Below are 19,521 nucleotides of genomic sequence, written 5' to 3'. Positions count from 1 at the left end.
TAAATAGAGTTGGTTTAGACAGTGTCAGTGTTCCTGGTATCATTCTTTCAGTCATGGTGGGCTATTGACTCTGTTTTTAGTGCCAGGCAACCCCTAGGCTCACGATACCTTAAATAAAAAATGGATTTCACTACGTTTTTATGCAGTGAGGTATACAAACTTTGAATTTGGGAAAAAGAGAGTACTGGTTTCGGATCAGGATCCCTTGTTGGTATTAAACCTAGGCAAACGCAAGTCAGCAATACTGGCTGTAGTCTTTGAAAACTGTTTTTTGCCGAAGTAAATGAAAACTTTTGACCGACACAGGATAATTTTTAAAAAACGAAACAGAAGAGTCTGCGTGAGAGTGTGAAGGTTTGTTAAGTCCCTGCTCGCAACACAATGTTTTGAGAAAGACAGAAAGAGTTGGGGAGGATGGGAAGGGTGCGCGATCATAATTACATGAAGAAGACCAGAAGAGTCACATTACTCAGATGCATCTCAACATGCTGTAATATGGAAGAGCAGACTCCGTACCCTGGAAACAACTTGCTGACACTGCCATGCCTAATACTCCTTCATGGGTAGGAGAGACATGCATTTTGCCATTCATCATTAGCATAATAAGCCAGCACATGGCACTTTGCTGCTTTGCATAAATAGTACATCCCAGTTTATGATTATAAAGGGGCCCTGGGGCCAACTAGCCTCTTTATTCAATTAATGAATAGTTAATATATTTAAATTAGTCCTGCCTGGTCAATTTGAATCAGTGTGTTGTGCAGACAAGAAGAAATACAAATGTGTTTTTTCCAGTGAGATAAATCCCCGAAATTTACACACACACAAAAAAAGTATAAATAAATGCAAACTTTATAAAATGTGGCTTGTATTAAAAGCAAATCACTTATCAATATTATAGATTTTTAAACTTCAGATGTGGTGCTGATCTCACCCGGATCAAGACTTCTACCATTTTACTGTCTGAAGACGGGACAGTAGTGGCAGTTTTTGAGGTATAGCCTCAAAGCTTACCGAGAAGTTAGAATTAATCTTAAACAATGGTAGCATGGCTGAACAACGGCAGGCATTAACATGCTGGAGAGAGAAAGTAGATGGAAAAAGTGGCTTTCAACATGAATATTTCACTGAGGAATAGAAAGGGGAGGGGGCTGCAGCTACAGGGGTGTTCAGTTAACCATAAGATTACACACACTGCAGAAGGCATTTGGTTAATGTAATTAAGAAAACCCTATGGTGGGAGACACAGAGCATTAGTGTCTAGGATTTACAGTTCTGTTGTGGCCTCTTCCTGCCCCACATTCAAAGCCCCAGACTGTATTTATCTTTTTTTTGTTTAAGCGTAAACAATCCATCTGAACATGTGAATATTTAAGTGGTTATAAATAAGTGAAATCATACACTGATGATTGGAAAGGAATTTGACAGTCACCAAAAATGCAATGCTTTTTAAAATTGGTGTATGCACCTGAAGGTATTTGTGTGCTATTCCTACATCCTTTCATTCAGCGGCTGTAAAAAAAAAAATTAAGTCTCTTCTTAAAGCTTTTGAACAAATGTGCCCCTGTTTTGGTCAAAGATTAAGATAAAGCCAGAATCTCATGGATGTTGCTAAGGCCAACCCTCTGCTTTTTGCTGTCAAAGCTGAATTTGTTGCTCAGGCATCTGACCAAATGAGGTAAACTTAAGAGTGCGGTTTGCCCTGTTAGTCAGCTGCAGCTCAGGGGTAAGTGGGTTCATATTCTTGTTGCACTTCAGGCTTCCCCCACTACACCTTTGAGCCGCACTTATCTAATCATTTTAATGTTGATGATTGATCTGAAACACACAAACAAAGCATCGTGCCAAAAATGAGGATCGTGATGAAAACCCAGACTAGTCCCATTCGCTGAATGGTATTTGAATTCAAGCAGAGCTGCAACAATTAGTCGTTTGATCGATTACTCAATCGATGGACAGACAATTGGCAGCTCTTTTGAAAATTTTACTTATTTTCAAGCAAAAATATTAAATGTTTGTGAATTCCAGCGTCTCAAATGTGAGGATTTGATGTTTTTCTTTATCATATATGATAGTAAACTGAATATCTTTTGGTTTTAGACTATTGGTTCCATAAAACAGCACTTTGTTGAGTTATGGTAAATTATACCACGTATTTTTCCCTATTTTCTGTCATTTTATAGATTAATCAACAGATTCATCAATAGTGAAAATAATTGTTAGTTGCAAACCTAAATTTAAGAGCGAAAACGTATAAAAATGCCTAAAATGTATCTTAGATACTTCAAAATAGTACTGGCTAACACTTTCCTCAATTTGTTGTGTAAAAGATCGTAACAGTAGAGTCAAATATGTTGAACCAAAGCCGGCCTACCAAGATCCTCTGTTTGTATGAGAGAGAATTAGGATGTTTGGTCTTGCTGTGACCTTTGAAACTACCTATTGAATTATCTCTTAATTTACTGCTCTTCTTTGTTTTTTTCAGACACCATATTCCCAACAAACTTCCCTTGTTCCTATTTTGCCTTCTTGCATGTTTTAACAACTTGTTTGGGGTTGCAGTGGGGTCTGGGGGTTCCCCTGTGCTTTTTTTTTTATTAATATGAATTTTGCGTCACCTTTTCTACAACTGTTTTCTTTCAGGTTTTGGGGTTGGTGGAGGAGCTCAAGTAGGATATTGATTTGACTGAACAATAACAGGGAATATAGATTCTCTCATCACACAATTACTCTCCACAATTCCCCTCTCCCTGGTGAATTTTCATAGTAATAATAACTCACCGCCCCTACTATTCTGGATAGATTAATAAACTTCTCATTGCTGCCACATAGGAGAAAAGAAACCTTTGCTCTGTTTAATGACAGCTGTAAAGTGGAGGCAATCATGGGATGCCTCCCATGACATTTCCCCGTTCCTGTCCGCTCCACTTATCTTAGACAAATGGCCGTGCCAGGCCACTATCGAGATGAAGCGTTTTCCCCGAGTCATTACGTCTGTCACCGGGGCCATTTCCATATTGAAAAATCTGAAACAATAAACGACGCCTGAGCCTTTAATAACTGTGAAGGAATCATATTTGGAAAATTGCATTGAAGCAATAACCTTTTCTCCCTGTAATTAGATGACAGAGAGGTCCTGGTTTTAATTAAGTCAGCAATTTATAGTCGCACAGCCATACCTCAGTGTGCTGATTAGTATAGGAGGGATCACAGAACAGCGTTGCCTCCATTTGAACAGATTTGATCTAGTAATTACTGTGTTATATGGCAAAGGCCGCAGCAAGTCTCAGACTCAAGACTTTGTTGATGCAGCGCTCTGTGAAGCATGGCCCTTCCCATCATTACTCGAGCTGCAAATATGTGGGGAGCAAGTGTCTGTCTGAATAGGTCTTCAAAGGGGGGTCATCAACAGGGGACATAATTTTTGAGGAGGCATATTAAGGTGGAATTGTGAATGTGAGGCCCGTGTGTGTGTGTGTGTGTGTGTGTGTGTGATTGTGTGTGTGTGTTAGAGGGGATTTCTTTGGGCACAGCATCATTTTATGCCACAGCTTAATTGATCCACTTGGTCACTGTTAAGTGTTCACATTTTCATGAGGGGGCAGAACGGTTAAGGATGCTGTTTTAGTGCTGTGTTAATAAACATGGCAATTTACTGTCAATTTATGTCCTGACAGGTCGTAATGAAGACCATGAAAAGAAGATTAGCTGGAGCTGTTAGAGTAGACCGTCTGGGGACCGTCATCATGAGACTGTAGGGACCAGTGCTTGTTGTGTGAGCTGGCACCCTCTGGCTTGCTGTAGCCGTTCACATTGACATTAACGGTCCAGCTTTTGGAAGAAAATGTTAAATTTGTGTTTTCTCTTTTGGGAATATGACATTTATCACATTATACAGACATGCATATATAGGCGACCAGAACAATAGCACATGGCAGCACCCTTGACACATCATTAGTGACATCAAACAGATGCTTGTGATCTGTGTCGCTAATTTCATTGGCGTCTCCGGCTAACCATAGCAGTATCTATAGATTTTTCTTTATTTTCAGTGCTTATTTGCTCTCTCTCTACCTCATACGTTAATAGCTGTCGCTTACAACATTAAGAATAAGTCTAACAGCCATCCTTGGCGGCGAATAAGGCGTACAAAATCACGTGTGGCCGCAAAGTCAAGGCTTTAACGATACAATGACACTCGACAAAGAGTTGTGGAGTGTAGGATTTAAACAAGTAGCTGCTTAGGCTCGAAGGAACCGGCCTTGAACCATGTGTCAGGGACCTTTGTTGCATGTCATTCCCCATCTCTCGCCCCTCATTTCCTGTCATCGTTCTACTGCCACGATCTTTGATGAAAGGCATAAAAATGTCCCAAAACACTTAGAAAACTACTTTGGACAGGAAGTGAATACACCTGGTAGAGTTCAGACAAACAGTGCATGGAGGCTCCAGCAGGACTCCTGCCAATCTAAAACGCAAATCCCACAGGCCTAATGGGAGAATGGGGTTAATTAATCCTAGAGGACATCTCAGATTGAGAAGAGGGCCTCCTCAGCCCCCTAGATCTCCCCTCCATAAAGGTCATACTTCACAATAAGAGAACAACGCATGTGTCGCCCCTCTGAGGACTTCTCATCCCCTCCCTCTAAAGATCTAATTTGATCTCCTTCCTTAAATCAGCATAACTATATTGCCTGAGAACAAACCCTGGAACACACTGGGACATTAAGTGCTAATACTAAGTGCCGTCCGCAGGCTCTGAATCATCCATAGATTTGTGACAAATCTCCCTCAGAGGCAATGGAGTCTGGTGCTAAATGTCTGCCACTGGCTAAACCTCAATTTGTGTGCTGACGCTAGCTGCTAAAGACTCTTTCTCTAGGCCTTGGCTGCGTGACTGTGGCCCTGTGATTTATGGGTCATCATTTGGGTGACATTTTCCTCTGGTCCAACGTCCTAGTCAGTTGGCATTACGATACTTTCTTTACACCTTCTCTGCAGTGTGGCATGTTTGAAGGAAACTGCGCACAAGTGTGCACGTGTGCCGCAAACGCCATTTCAAGCCTTTGTGCTGTTGCTGCAGGGTTATTCTGTGGCAGAGGTCTCTTTCGTAGCGCTGCCACAAAGACCTTAATACTGTGTGATGTAAAGAGGTTTGTTTCCGTAGTCTAATGACCCTAACTCTTCTCAGAGCACTGCATCAAGAGATCAATGTCAGACCTATCAAAAACTGGCATGATATTTGAAACACTGCAACAGAAGAAACCAAAAATCAGTATTTTCTCTGTACTACGACTTCTTCTGCGCTTTAGGTTATCAACAACCCCCGCAAACATTCTTCATTGACTTGCTTCTCCGCTCCTCCATCCAGGAGATAGGGTGGTGGAGCAGTTTTGGCTGCAGGAAGAGTGTCTCCCCCTGGGTTGCGGTGTGACTCCTGTCCCCTTCTCTCCCTGCAGCTGGAGCTACCAGAGCCAGATGCTGCGTAGCTCCACCACCCTCTGTCCCCCTTGTCTCACTTCCAGGAGGATGGTGCCCAGAGAGGAGGATGACAAACGCCTCTGCCTCCTCTTACTGACGGATTTGGACGACCTGACTCCAGCCCTGCACTGTTCCAACCGCCAGCACAAGATGTCGACTTAATGGAAGGGGGTTGGCTGTGGACGGGCCCATATGCGTTTGTATTGGGAAAATATGGCAGGTTGGTGTGTCTGTGTATCTCTGTATATTTGTGTATTCAATGGTATTGTGTGTGTGTTCGTGTGTGTCTGTCTGTGTGTGTGTGTGTGTGTGTGTGTGTCTTTTCACCTAGCCCAGACTGCCGACATCCATCATGCCATGGCACTCTGGCAGAGAGTGGGACTCAGACAGCTTCACTAACACACGGTCAGTTAAATTGCCTGTTAAATTGTCCCGGTCCGTAGCTATCTTAGGTGTAGATAAAAACACTGCACTTAAAGCCTGCACTTAAAGGCAGAAATTGTCAAGTAAATGCCTGCCTCCCTCCATGCATAGAGAGGGAGAAAGAGAGGGAGAGAAGGAGAGACAGAGATCCTCTGAGGGAAACACATTCCCATTACAAGACAAATTACTTTGGCACACTAAGGGGAAATTATGTGTGTGTCTATTGTAGATGCCACATTGTTATACGTAAGCTCAAATATCAATAATCAAGCATCAAATTATGTGGCTATTATGACCTACAGAATGTTATAGTATACAGTTTATTTCAGTGTCTACAAGATTCGCAAAATCAGCCAAGAAGCCCCTACTGTATGCTATATACTATACTACTATTATACTGCTCCAGGCCCACCTGATCAATAGGCTAAATTAAGCATGAGCAGCATAACCTTAATACCTCTTCATCAACCTAAACCACGCTTCCTTAATGATTTAAACAACGGTCTCAATCCAGTACGTTTGACATTTCTCTCCATGCAACCAGATGGAAAATTGAATCTTATTCTTTTAACATTACTGGGATATTAAGGATAATTGCCTGCTTCCGTCTTGTGTACCTGGACCAGGAGGCTTTAGAGAACTGCTCTCCTGTAACCAGGGACGTAAAGAATAAGGTGGGTTAGTTACGGCTCTGGTCAGTGTTCATAAGGCAAAATGCAACACATAAAAGGGAAAATCGGTGGACACATTCATTTGTAATCTAAATATAAGGCCTCATGTCAGCCTCCCATTCATTTCGATTCTGCAGATTTGCTACGGTTTTGTTAGACTGGTAAAATCTAGATAAGTAACCTTGTTGTATTCTCCACTACATTGATGACTGAAACTCTACAGTCTGTGTAATGGACTTACACTTAGTTAAAAATAAGGCTTTATGCTCTAAAATCTTTAGTACGTTTTGCTTCGGCCATGGATTTGGCCCCAAAGCTCAAAATGGCAACCTTTGTGTGTATCCAAATTCATTTTTAAAGACTAATAGCTATGAATTATATATGCTGGTTATATATTAATGCTTTCTAAAATTACTTTGTCATTTCATGGATCATAAAAATTATGATTCGTGTACATAGCTAATGGGTGATAACCTGACACAAAAATGTTTTTAAATAGCTACACTCTGTTGACACACATGGGTCTGTTTTTTTTTTTTTCTATCGAGTTCAAAATAATGGTAATATGTAATTATAACTGTAAATAGCGAGACTAATTTTATTCTTAAACATATCTATAATTCTTTTACTGTATCAGATGAGGTGTCAAATGTTATCCTGTATGTAGGTATTAGAACCTTGATAAGTGGGTGGATGGATGTAGTCTGCCAAGATAAACTCCGTGACATGAAAGGTCATTTCTATTGACATACCAGGGAGCTACATACATACATTAACTGCATCAATGAACAATGTGTGACAATGACTGTAAAAATATCAATATGTGTCAGCGGCCATTAAGACGTTAATGTTTGCATAATCCCATAAACATATTTTTATTTAAGAGCTCCAAGGCCTAACATAGAGAACACCTGATGTGTTATATAATCAAATCAGCTGGGACAGTACTTATAAAGTTACATTTGTTCTCACACCTTGTTCATCTTGATTTATGGAGTGAAAACCGTATCTTTGATAATACAATATCTGTGATTTTTTTTTTTTTTTTTTCGGGAAACTGAATTGACTCGCGAATCAGCAGTAAACTGATCCTGGGTTGAAGAATGTATTTCACTAAACTGTGTGACTCTAGAAGATTACAGTAGATTCATATTAGAGATAAAACTATATCCTCAGGGTCCGTGCCCCCACCTGACCCCCATTCACGTGATGCCAAACGCACACCAAACAGAACTTACAGCAGAACCAAACATCCATGTTCTCATTTAGTCTCGATGTATAATTAATACCAGAACTAAAAGCGTAGGTAGTGGACTCAAACACCCAAAGGGGTCATTCAGCAAAAATGTCCAGTCCGCCTGGGTACAAAGAGTGCCGGGTCACTTTTGATCAGCGGAGTGCAAATAAACCCAGCAGCATGTTTCGATATCAAACTCTACATCGCCACCACTGAGAGTTATGTGGAGCTGTAGTCCGGCACTAGGGGGCAGAAAAGCTCCACAAGTGGCCATGGTGGAACTATCTCCCTCTCTCTCTCTCTCTCTCTCTCTCTACTGTCTGTTATCATCCGCGGATGGTTTATTTCTGTAACACCGTGGTTATTGTTTGCATTAAGAACTAACGATATTTAGTTGAGCCAAACTTGGTTTTATTACTTTTATTGTGACGGTTCGCAGAGCTCGATCTTCTGTTCCGTCCATAATCACCCGGCAATCGAGAGCCTGTCCCGCCCGCCGAGACCACTAGAATACCCCCCCCCCCCCCTGTGTGATTAAAGGGAGATCTTAATTATCAATACACTTAGCTAAATAGCAGCCCCCTGTAAAACAGCGGTACCCTATCACAGAACATCAGGTAACCATAACCATACATTCGGTTACTATATGCCAAATTTATACCACAGTTGTGACAGTGGCGGATTAGGAGTTACGCACCTCCTAAACCATGTCTCTACATCATAGGTGTGTGTATAAGGACTACCTTGTCTCGAGGAGCTGATGTGCTTGCGTGCGCGCTTGCGAGAGGAAGGTGGAGCGTTGACTAAATCGTCCCATTACAGTCCTTTATTTCGGGTCCACATGATATCCCTCTCCCGCTGTAGTTCACGAAGCAGCCTCTCCCGGGCCTGGATTTGGACGCGTTTTCAGGTCTGCCATTTGTTCAAGGAGGTGTGGCGAGCTCGGGAAGCCAAAGTGCAGCCTCCTCGTAGGCCCTCTCCAGCGGTGGCTGAGCAGGCAGGGAACTTTGCGGGGGTTTTTTTGGCTAAACGTCTGCCCATCTGCTTGCCCATCTGAAGAAGGGCAAATCTTAACTTTCCCGGTGCAACTTGCGGAGGGAAGTCTCTTAGTATGTGAGACGCGTGCGTGCCTGCGTGCGTGCGTGCGTGCGTGCGCGCCTGCATGACAGAGGAAGGGGGATAAGTGGGGACCGACTGGAGCACATGAGATGAATATTCATAACCGCACATGCCACAGTTTTAACGTATAAAGCACATTTTAATGTGCATTATTTTATATATAACGTGGTCCGAGTGATTGGTTATTGTAAATAGGATAACCAGGAGCAGCCGGAGGCTCCAGTAGTGATACTTCAGTTGCACTTTTACGCACAACATATAAGCAAAATATAAATGAAGCCTGGTTTGAATCAGCCACTTGAACGAAGCCACAGTTAGGATTATTTGCCGCCTTTCGCCGTAGTCCTTGTGCCTGAAATGAAACCTGCATTTCACCTTGAATCATTCATGTTTGTTCAGATTTTTCCTAATTTCTCATTTAATTTCTGACTTGCCCGGAAAGCTTGGAAGGCAAAATGTATCAGTAAACAAAATTGAGAATAGTTTTTTTTTTTTTTAAAGAAAGAAATAAAAAAAATCGAATTTAATATCCAAACTTAGCTTCCACGAAGTGAAATAATTAGTGATACTGACGAACTAAGTAACTTTAGGCGCGGTTTAAACCGCACTCTTGTGTGTGTGTGTTTGTGTGTGTGTGTGTGTGTGTGTGTGTGTATAGTGATGATAGTGTCAAGCCCCCGTCCTGTCGGGCTAGTGCGCAGGCATCACACTAATGCCGGGTGACCGGGGGCTCTCTCCTGCGACAAAACCCTACAGCTGTCCTCAAATCAATACACGTCAAATAAAATATGAAAACAAACTCCCCGCCCGCCGCGACTCCCTTCAGCAAATGGGGAAGTCCCTCTGATCTCGAACGAGGGGGTTAAATATTGCAGCGTACCGTGGACATGATAAACTCATCTAATCTGCCTGTACCTGCCATGTTAGTGGCAGGAAGAGAGTTTATCCCTCTTTTATTGGTCTGGTATAAATATCTGCTTGAGACTATTTAAATCGTGAGCAGGTTACATAAGAACAAAATTGTTTTTGCATAGCTGACTGAGTCTTGTTTATATTTCGTGTTGTGATGCATTTTGATGATCGGCGGCCGCTAATAGTTTAACCCTCATTATTAATTGTATATTACAGCTATGCGTAAACTACTGTGCGCGTCTTGATTTGTGAGCTTCCTTTTTTTTTTTTTTTTTCTTTCTTTTTTCTATTTTTTTTTTTTTTTGCACCAACGCAGGCGGAGGGTTGCATCTGTTAGGGTCCAATGTTAGTCTTAATTACTGGCCTTCATGTTCTCCGTGGCCCTCAACCGTCTTTAATTAAAATCTTGATTAGGGGGGAGGAGGTCTCGGGAAAGACTATAACCAGATGGGTTTCCAGCAATAATAATAAAGACTTCATCCGCCGCCGCCGCTGCTGCTTGTGTGCCATACAGCGCGGAGCCGTCCATATCACAGCGGAGCGAGCTGGGAGAGGCTGTTAATTACGCCGGTAATTACAATGTCTAATTACGGTCCGTTTGTGATTAGATTTAGAAAACGTTTCTATACGGAGGCTTTCCGTAGCCAGCATGCGGGCTTAAAACTGTATGGGCTGAAATGTAGTGTGGCTCCACAGCGGGGTGCTGCTGAATAACCAGCCTATAAAGGATGGAGTGAATAAGATCAATAGTGAAGCACTGACCCGAAAATGATCTTCATTTTTTTTTTTTCTCTCTCAGAGAAGTCCTCAATAATCCATACGTTCAAGGTACAACAAAGTGTCCCCGGAATAAGTGGCAAACGTGTTGTCAAACATTCATTTCGCTGCTTTCCTTCCCCTGGCTGCACGATATTTCGTACACTTTTTTCCCCCCCTAACCCTCTCCTCCAGAGTTTGGCAGGCTTTAGTGAGCTTTTAGTGAGCCTTTTTTTTTTTAAAAGCAGTGAAGAGGTCAGCTTATGTCACATTTTAACGACGAGCTTTTTCGTGGCCTTTGAGAAGCCTCTGGATCCCCCATCCAACTCACATTTTCGGTGTTAAAGAGAATATTTGCGGGAGGAAAGAAAAACCCCCCCAAAAAGCCAAATCAATAATGCATCCTGACATATTCTGCAGAATGGCATATTAGCAATTTAGGATTCGCCACATTATGAATACATCTTGCCAATGGTCTGAAAGTCATTATGAGTGCGCACAGGCGCGCAGCCGCTTTCATATTCAAGACAGAGAAACTTGCAAATAACAATCAGTTCAATTATCCTCAGAATATTTACTCCAGGATAGGATTTGTCATCCAGACACAGGGAAGGAGGGAGGGGAGGAAGAAGTGATTTCTTGCTGCACTATGTGCGTCCATTTTCCAGACGGTTTGTCGTCGTTATTGCCTGATTTAGTGTGTGTTGTTTTACATAGCCCAGTTATCTGTGTGAGTTCACGTACAGCGTTGTGCTGCTGCATCAATTTATACATATCACACAGATCTGCGTTGGGTTTGTCACATTTGGTGTTTTATGTTCCGTCTCCTCTCTTTGCTTGCAGCTATGGGCTTGTTTGTAGAAGGTCCAACTGGCATCACATGCGCATTTATTCGGGCATTTTAACATTATATCCAGTTTTACGCGGAAAAACAGCCACTATCTATCTATCTATCTATCTATCTATCTATCTATCTATCTGTCTATCTATCTACCAACCACTGTGTGTAGCTGGGTGCTTCAGTATGTGGCCATGTGTGCAGCGGTGTGCAGTATAATTACCTCGCGTCGGATCCCCTCTCGCAGCTCCTCTGCAGCAGGTGCTCCGGCCCCTCTGACCCTGCGCAGAAAAGTGCCAGGGGCCAGGTGATAGCATTAGTGAAATTATGTCTATTTTTACCCGCACATCCCCGCCCCCTCCATCAGGAGAGAAAGGAGCGGGGCCGAAAGAGATCTATACGCATGCCGTCCGGTCTCCTGTCACTCAACTCGCTTTTTCGGACTCGTGGCGAGGTGAGCCTCGACGCAAAGTAAAGAATCACTGCAATCATGGAGGTCATGCAGATCCTAAATGAAGTCTCGCCGCTCGCCTTTTCCCAGATGGCTCACAATAAATTGTCACTGTTTTACTCTGAATATTCATCATGGGAGAGCAAGGGGTGTGAACGAGCACCGCTGCTTCTACTCCCTTAGCTGACGTTCAGGTAACACTTGGCCCACCCGCCTGTCAGCAGGTCAGGCGGCAACGTTTGATTTGGGTTGGTCCTCATTTCCGCAGATGATCAGAACACGTTTGCTTGTGCGACCGATATGCTGATTCCAGTCCAGTTTCCGAGTCAGCTGATCGTGCATGGCAGGGGCCGTGGTGTGCAAACGCAGAAAACGGAAAGGGACGACCGACATTGGGGCTTCGTGGATTGGGAAACGCACTGGACTAACAGGAGACACACATGACACACTTATCAAATAGATTAAAGAGATAGAAAACGGGTAGAAAGCCCCTGATGCAACCTTAAGCACCGTTGTTTAGTTAGCAGTCTCAGCAGCGCGGTTTAGTTAGAGCCTAGCATCAGCACTGCCCTGGGGATTATGTATCATGACCATAACTACCATACCGTGTGTTGGCTATATCGCACACCATGAATTACACAGAAGAATGCACAACCTCAGCGCTCAACGTGATTCACAAAAATCATTAAGATCTCAGCCCAAACACGAGCAATGTGGGGGGTGGTGGGGGGGGGGTCCACTCAGTGCAGAACACTTTCAGAATTTGTGACAGGTGAAAGGACTTATAGTTCATCTATACTAATGAAAAATGAATTTCAACAGACTTACTAAGTTAGATACAGGGGCCAATGTCCTGTAAACACGTTGGAAGTCACTGCTCGCTGAGAAGTCTTCAACACTAATTTGAATTATGTTACATTTGTAATGTAAAACAGAGATTGACTGACCGTCTCTAACGGGGGAATGTGCTTCTCACGTAAAACTTGAGCATCAAGGAAAATATCTGTTCGCGCGTGGGAGACCTGTCTTTATCTGGTGGTCAGGTAGTTGATGAATAAAAGTCTATGTTGCCCAATGAAAGCCGACACCCCGTCAGTGATTTTCACTTTTTAAAATTTCTGATCAGATAAAGTAAAAAAATAAATAAATAATTTAAAAAAAAAGACCTCTTCACAAATTGTGACTGGACCGGACACAAGCTGGAGTCAGTTGAAGTCAGCCTCGCTTTAATTATTTGTTGGTCAACTTAAGTCTACTATCACTCGATGAAAGTCACAACACGGAGTCCAAGGCCGAGTTGGTCTGTCAACCACAAATCATTGGTGTTACATAGATACAATCCTCTTTGGTGGTGCTGAATCCAGGCCAACACCCTTTGGCTGCTGCGTAATTTACCTCGCCGTGCGTAATTAACTGCGTCGCCGCCAGACCCCCGGTATGTGCAACGCTCTATTTTGAACGGTGCAATACGTTTCCATTAAACGTTATTAAAGCGCGGGGAGTGACGAGCTCTCATTTGTCTTGTCAGGACATCTGACAACCTCGTTAGCTCCCATTTTCCCCTGTCAGCTCACAGCGCGACACGGACACTGACTTCAGCCACTCCTGGCAAGTGAGTGATAAATGCGCCTACTCAGCCCTGCGTAAAACAGCAGCATTATTGTTGCCAGCACGAAGCATCAGAATCAATCACGGCCAAGCCTGCGTGGCAGGTGTCAGTCTTAGGTTTTTGTTATGTTTTGCTTTTTTTTTTTTTTAATCCAGCCCACTGTCAATCTTTAATCTAATTTAAAGGGTCATAGATTTAGGGCACAATATCCCCTCGTTCGGACTTTCTCTCTCCAGTCTGACTCGGCGGACTGATGTGCTCCACCGTCGTTACAGACCGCATTTAGCGCTGCACCCAGGCCTCACTAGCAGATTAGAGGTGTCGCAATTCAAATTGTTAGGAATATTTGTGGGCAAACGGAGGATCTTGTTATTTTGCAAGGAAAAAAAAGGGGGGGAGAAGAACACTTAATGGCATGGGATCTTTCCGCTCGCTGCACTTTCAGATGCAATTGTAGATCGAAGTCAGACTTGTCACGTTGAGCCGAAGTGAATTCCTAACATCCAGGACGTGCCTGTCTACTCCGGACAAATTGCATCCAATCACCCCGGGGGAATTCGGCTAATGTCTCGATCCAAGGCCGGGGAGCATGGAGAGAAAACAAATTCAAACTCTGCACACAGAGCGTGTAGGGCTTATTAAAACATTTCACACAGGGGAGAGAGAGAGAGAGAGAGAGAGAGAGTATGTGTCTGTGCGCGTGCGTGTGTGCGTGTGTGTGTTCGCGCGTGTGCGTTTAATATGGGGTGTGTGCGGGGGTAATTAGGCTATATTATCTTTGGACACTGTATCTTAAATTGAAAATATCAGATGACCAGTATAAACATCTTTGCTCACTACATACCTGCTGCTTGAGTGGCAGAGTCGGCAGGAACAGGCCTGACAATTTTACCCCCTCCATGCCAGATCAGGTTCCTATTTGACAAACTTTGGCCTTTCTTTACAAACCTTTGACTAACATAATTCTATCAAGTTTTTTTTTTTCACGCGAAAAAAAACTGCAATTAAAAGACCACAACTTTATGCATATTAAAAAAAAAAAAAGTTTCTATTAAATGTAGGGCCTATTTCACAGCTAGTTTAAACTTGAAGTTCAGATAGAACTTACCTCCTCGTCTTCATTGCAATTAATCCTAATTTAGATGGATGAATTGCCCCCTTTGAACGCAGCATCAACTCTGCGTGCACCCTCCATTCTGTTAACGTGCTTTCTGGTAACGTGCTCGGTCCCCTGGACATTTTTCTCTGTCTGCTACAGCGGCAGTAAACAATAAGCTCATGAAGCGTAGGCTATGGCAGCATCATGTTCTGCATGGCTAGAGAGGGGAGGTCGATCATTACACAATTTGTTTTAAATTTGATCAGTCAGAGCGAGCAAGGGACTGGCGTTCCCCCGGAAATCTCGCACGGGGCTGCCGCAGTTTGAAGACACCCCCTCCCCGTAATCAAAGTTTTATGCATGTTGTCCATGCAAGGCCCTGTCACGATCCACGCCAACATGCAAGTGGAGACAATGTCCGATACTCAACTGTTATTGAAATGTATGTGGTTGCTAAATATGCATTAACAATGAAGGTTGGGATTCCATGCAAATATGGGCAGATATTTACTGACATGAGTATTTGAGTTGCAAAATAGTTTCCATGCTTCCATGGAAATCAGAAAGAACTGTCAGTGTGATATAGTGTGTGTGTTTGTGAGAGAGAGAGAGAGAGAGAGATAGAGAGTGAGTGTGTGTGTGTCTGTGAGCTAGAGGGAGAGAGAGAGAGAGAGAGAGAGAGGGGTGGCGTTGTGCAGCAGCGTGGTGACGGCAGAGGGAAAACCGGCTGGACAGATTTGCGTTTACGCCTGATCTGCTTCTGGAGAGCGGGGCTGTGTGGGAAGGGAAAGGGAGCACCTGGCTCGGCCGCTGTATCCCATCTCGTTTTATTGACAGCCTGATAAGCAGGGACCAAGCCGTGCGGTTTCCAGCGCGGATGTCGAGCACCCTGCTGCGTTGCACAGTATCAAGGCCTCTTAATGGCTGTCCCTCCGAATAATGGCCCAAACACAGCCAGTCCTGACTGGCCCGTACCTGCGCTGCCCCGGTCTCTTCCTGGGAGACAAGCGGCGGCGCGGTTGCCCATTTACTCACCGCCTTGTTCAAATTGACACAAACATCAGAGGTTGTGAAATAGGATTCGAGGCTTTTAGCCTACCTTAGTAAAAGGGAAGCTAAAGCCCCATTACGGGTTACGGATGACAACTTTATAGGGCTGTAGAAATGAAAAACGTTTTTAGCGCAGACTACAACGGCGAATCGCCCTCAAATGGAATTCATGTTTATGGTAACATTTTTAAATCCTTGGGACGGGACTGTGCCATCAGGTGCTGTATAACACCAGTGCCTCGGAAACGGCTCTAGGCCCTGGAGCCCTAATAGGCTACGTCATGAGGAGCAATGAAAGATATTTCCTTAGGTCCTATGGATCGGACTTGCCAGCACCTGTTCCGTCCACACCTGTTGCACGCTTCGCATGCTCAGATTTAAAAACACCTCAAAAACAACTACGTCCTAGCTCATGTCTTAATACCCTTATAGTCGGTCTAGCCCTGACTCCTCGCTTGTTGGGATAAGCAGAGGCTGCTAGGGCGAAAAGCCAGATTTTTAAATCCATTACGGTGATGGTCCTCATACACTCAAAGTTATGTGAACAGTGTCTTGCAAAGCTTAGAGAAATTCTCCACGTAAAACTAAAAAAAACAAAACAAAAAACTACCAGGCTACAACATCCAAGTCAACCGTGCGTGTTTTTTTTTTGTTTTTTTTTACATTGAATGAAATATGTATTTTAATAAGACTCTTTTCATTTTCAGGATAAGCTCAGAGAACCTGTGGTGACTTTTGCTGCAGTGTGTGACTTTTGCACTCGGAGCATGTTTTGTTTCTTGAGAAAAAAAACCGTCCTCAGATCGGGGGAGTTTGACTGCAAGCCGCAGCCCTCGAGCAAGTCGTTGGATCCCTGGGGCGCCGAGGTTCTCTAACGTATAAAAATCAAGGAGACAAATAGACAATAGATAAGCAGTGTAAGCATCCAGGAGCGGAGAAGTGCTCGCTGTCCGTCCGTGGGAAAGTTTGGAGACAACTGGGGACAACAGGGGTGGGGGGGGACAGCCTGGAATAAAATAAAGTAAGAGAAAATAAAATAAAATAAGAGAAAATCAGATTAAGTGAAATGAAATAAGATGAAGTAAAATGCAAACAGGACGTGGTCCCCGCAGAGTGAAGCGCTAGCTGTCACACGTTCACTGGGACAGTAAACAGGCCGGTGCGCTCCACATGTAGGCTACCTTGTGCACTTCCCCGTTCTGTGCTCTGTGTCCTGTCCAAGGTATGACGTCGACCCGTCGCTCCAGCCAATCACTGCCAGCTTGGGGTTGATGCTGAAGGGAAAGTTGCTGGTAAGAGCCGCAGATTTTTTCCCCCCGCTCTCATTGACATTTCAACTCCACGACGGATCCACGGGGTAGATAGATTTTAATCGGGACCTATAAGTTTCTGTGGCCGCGACACGGAGGAGAGATCCGGGGAGGGAAGAAGCGAATTTGTACGCACAGGATACCGGTCAGACACGTCCTCTGCCTTTCAACCGGTGAGTTTGGACGGACTATATATTTTTTAAAACAGTTTCTTTTCAGTATTTAAAGCCCTGATACTCTGGAAATCACCCTTCTGGGAATATTTGCACACTGCAAAATCGCGCGCTTCTAGACTTTGCCAAAGTTCCCTGAACACTGGAAGGTGTGGAGGAAATTTAGAGTGTGCATGCAGATTGATTGGGAGCCCGGCGCACTGGTAAAGTTGGGTAAAATTACTGGTTAAGTGCTTGCACGTTTTCCCTGTGCAAGCCACGGGAGGTGTACACCCATACAGAGTTGAACACAGCGAGCAGACCTCGTTTCTGCCACCATCCCTCGCTCTCTCTCTCTCTCTCACACACACACACACAAACACACACACACACACACACACACGCACACGCACACACATACAGCGTGTAATTAGCGATCTTCACTGAGGAATTAAGCGCACGTCACTCCTTAAAAGCGCCTATTATTGTGAGCTTTACGCCAGGGAAATTAAAGGCTTCGACCTGTACAGTAAAGTGAATGTGTATGGGATCCATTCAGCTCCACCAGATCCATCAGCGGAGTATTTCACTATGTTGTGCTGCGGTTTGGAGACCAAACTGCGCTTCCTCAGCACGCTGCAGTCCACGTGTGACTTTTTTTTTTTTTTTTTTTTTTTTTTTTTGAGAAACAACTTAATATTTTGGCTTAAATGTTCAGTTCAATAAGTCACTGGTCAGTTTGTAAAATAAAAAAAAAAAAATAAAAATTCTAAATTCTGACAGCAACCTGCAAAGAAAAAACAAAAAAAACGAGAGTGTGTCAAATGTTCTAGTATAACTAAGCATGGATGGGAAATGACGTTTGCCTGGAGGGTTTTCAGATTGATTCTGGTCAATGAAAGAGCCTGGGCCTAGTAGTTATACTTGGATATCTATAAGTTTTTTTGTTATCTTTTTTTTTTTTGCACTTTAGTCCCACCTCCACTGAGATGAGCTTCCATATGTAGGTGCTTCTTTAGATTTCCCCCGCAAAGCTAAAGATACACTCTGATTTCTAAACAGTAGCTTGGGAGAACAAGGATGCGGGTCCAGGTCCGGGCTCGTGTGTGTGGCAGCGTTTCCTTTTCTGCCACGCTTGCCGAGCAGCGCTGTGACACCATTGGCCCCGGTGGTCATCCCAGCCTTCAGCCTCTTCTCCAGGAGAGGGCTTCTGTGGACTGTACACTTAACTGTGGGTTACACCAGAAACCCCCGATCCTTTCCTTGTCTCCCTACAAACTTCCAAAAACCGTGCGCTGTGAACGTTGACCTAGTTAAATAAAAAACTACATTTGTATTAGTTTGTCCCTACGCACACCCTGCCTCGCGAGGAGGAGGAGGGTGCACCCTAAATCATGTGAAAATACATGTAGACTTTTAATTTGATGGAACATGTTTAAAAAGCGCCTGCAAAGCAGAGGGTTATGTGGTCGTTTGGCCTTTGGACCAAGCAGAGTCCGCACCATCTGCAAACATCTCCCCCTTTTCCTCTTGAAGAAGCAACACGGATTTATCAGCGTCGTGGTGTAGTTAAGTTTCCTCATTTTCACTTAATGTGCTGAGAAATGACTCGACATAAATACGGCCTCTGTTCCGGGTCGCGCTCCACGTGCAGCACGCTTTAAATAAATAGCAGATTAAGGAAATAAGGCTTTGGAATGAACGCGGATGTGATTGTTAAATTACTGTTGATTTAAAATAAATAAAAAAGGAATTACACGATGTAAAAGTTCAAATCATTTATGCAAATATGTCCTCATGAATCTCTTTATAGAAGAGAATAAATCTGACAATGTGAGTCTTTGGGATGAATAGCAGGTCATCTGAACAAGATGCAGGTCGACATTTGTGGTGATCATTGTGATTACAAAATAAACACTGATAATAATAATAATAACTTCAATTAAATTTTATTTGATTTAAAAAAAACAATTTTTTTAATTAATTCTTTTATACTAACCATAATAGGACATTATACTACCAACAATATTATCAGAAAGAAGAATGTTACTGAATGTTATTAAATTACTAGCTAATAATAATAATAACAACACAGTATTATTATTATTAATAATGATGATGATAATAATAATTATGATAATAAGAATAATAATAATAACAACAACAATTGTTGTTGTTATTATTTTTATTATTTTTATTATAACGACATTCAAGATTATTGTAAAACTGGATGTGTTTATTTGCCCAGTTGTGCATACAGAGGGTGTTTTAAAGTGTGAGGCCTGTGAATGATCAGTTTTAATGAGCAGCAGGTAGAGTTGGGATTTTTTGGGAGGTAATAATAGGCAGCGTTTATAATTTGCATGCATGAACGTCCTGAAACAAAACAAAACAAACAGGTTTTGGTGTCATT

This window comes from Xiphias gladius, chromosome 1, assembly GCF_016859285.1.
Source record: "Xiphias gladius isolate SHS-SW01 ecotype Sanya breed wild chromosome 1, ASM1685928v1, whole genome shotgun sequence".
NCBI classification, from domain to species: Eukaryota; Metazoa; Chordata; class Actinopteri; order Istiophoriformes; family Xiphiidae; genus Xiphias; species Xiphias gladius.
Note: the sequence above shows the minus strand (reverse complement) of the source record.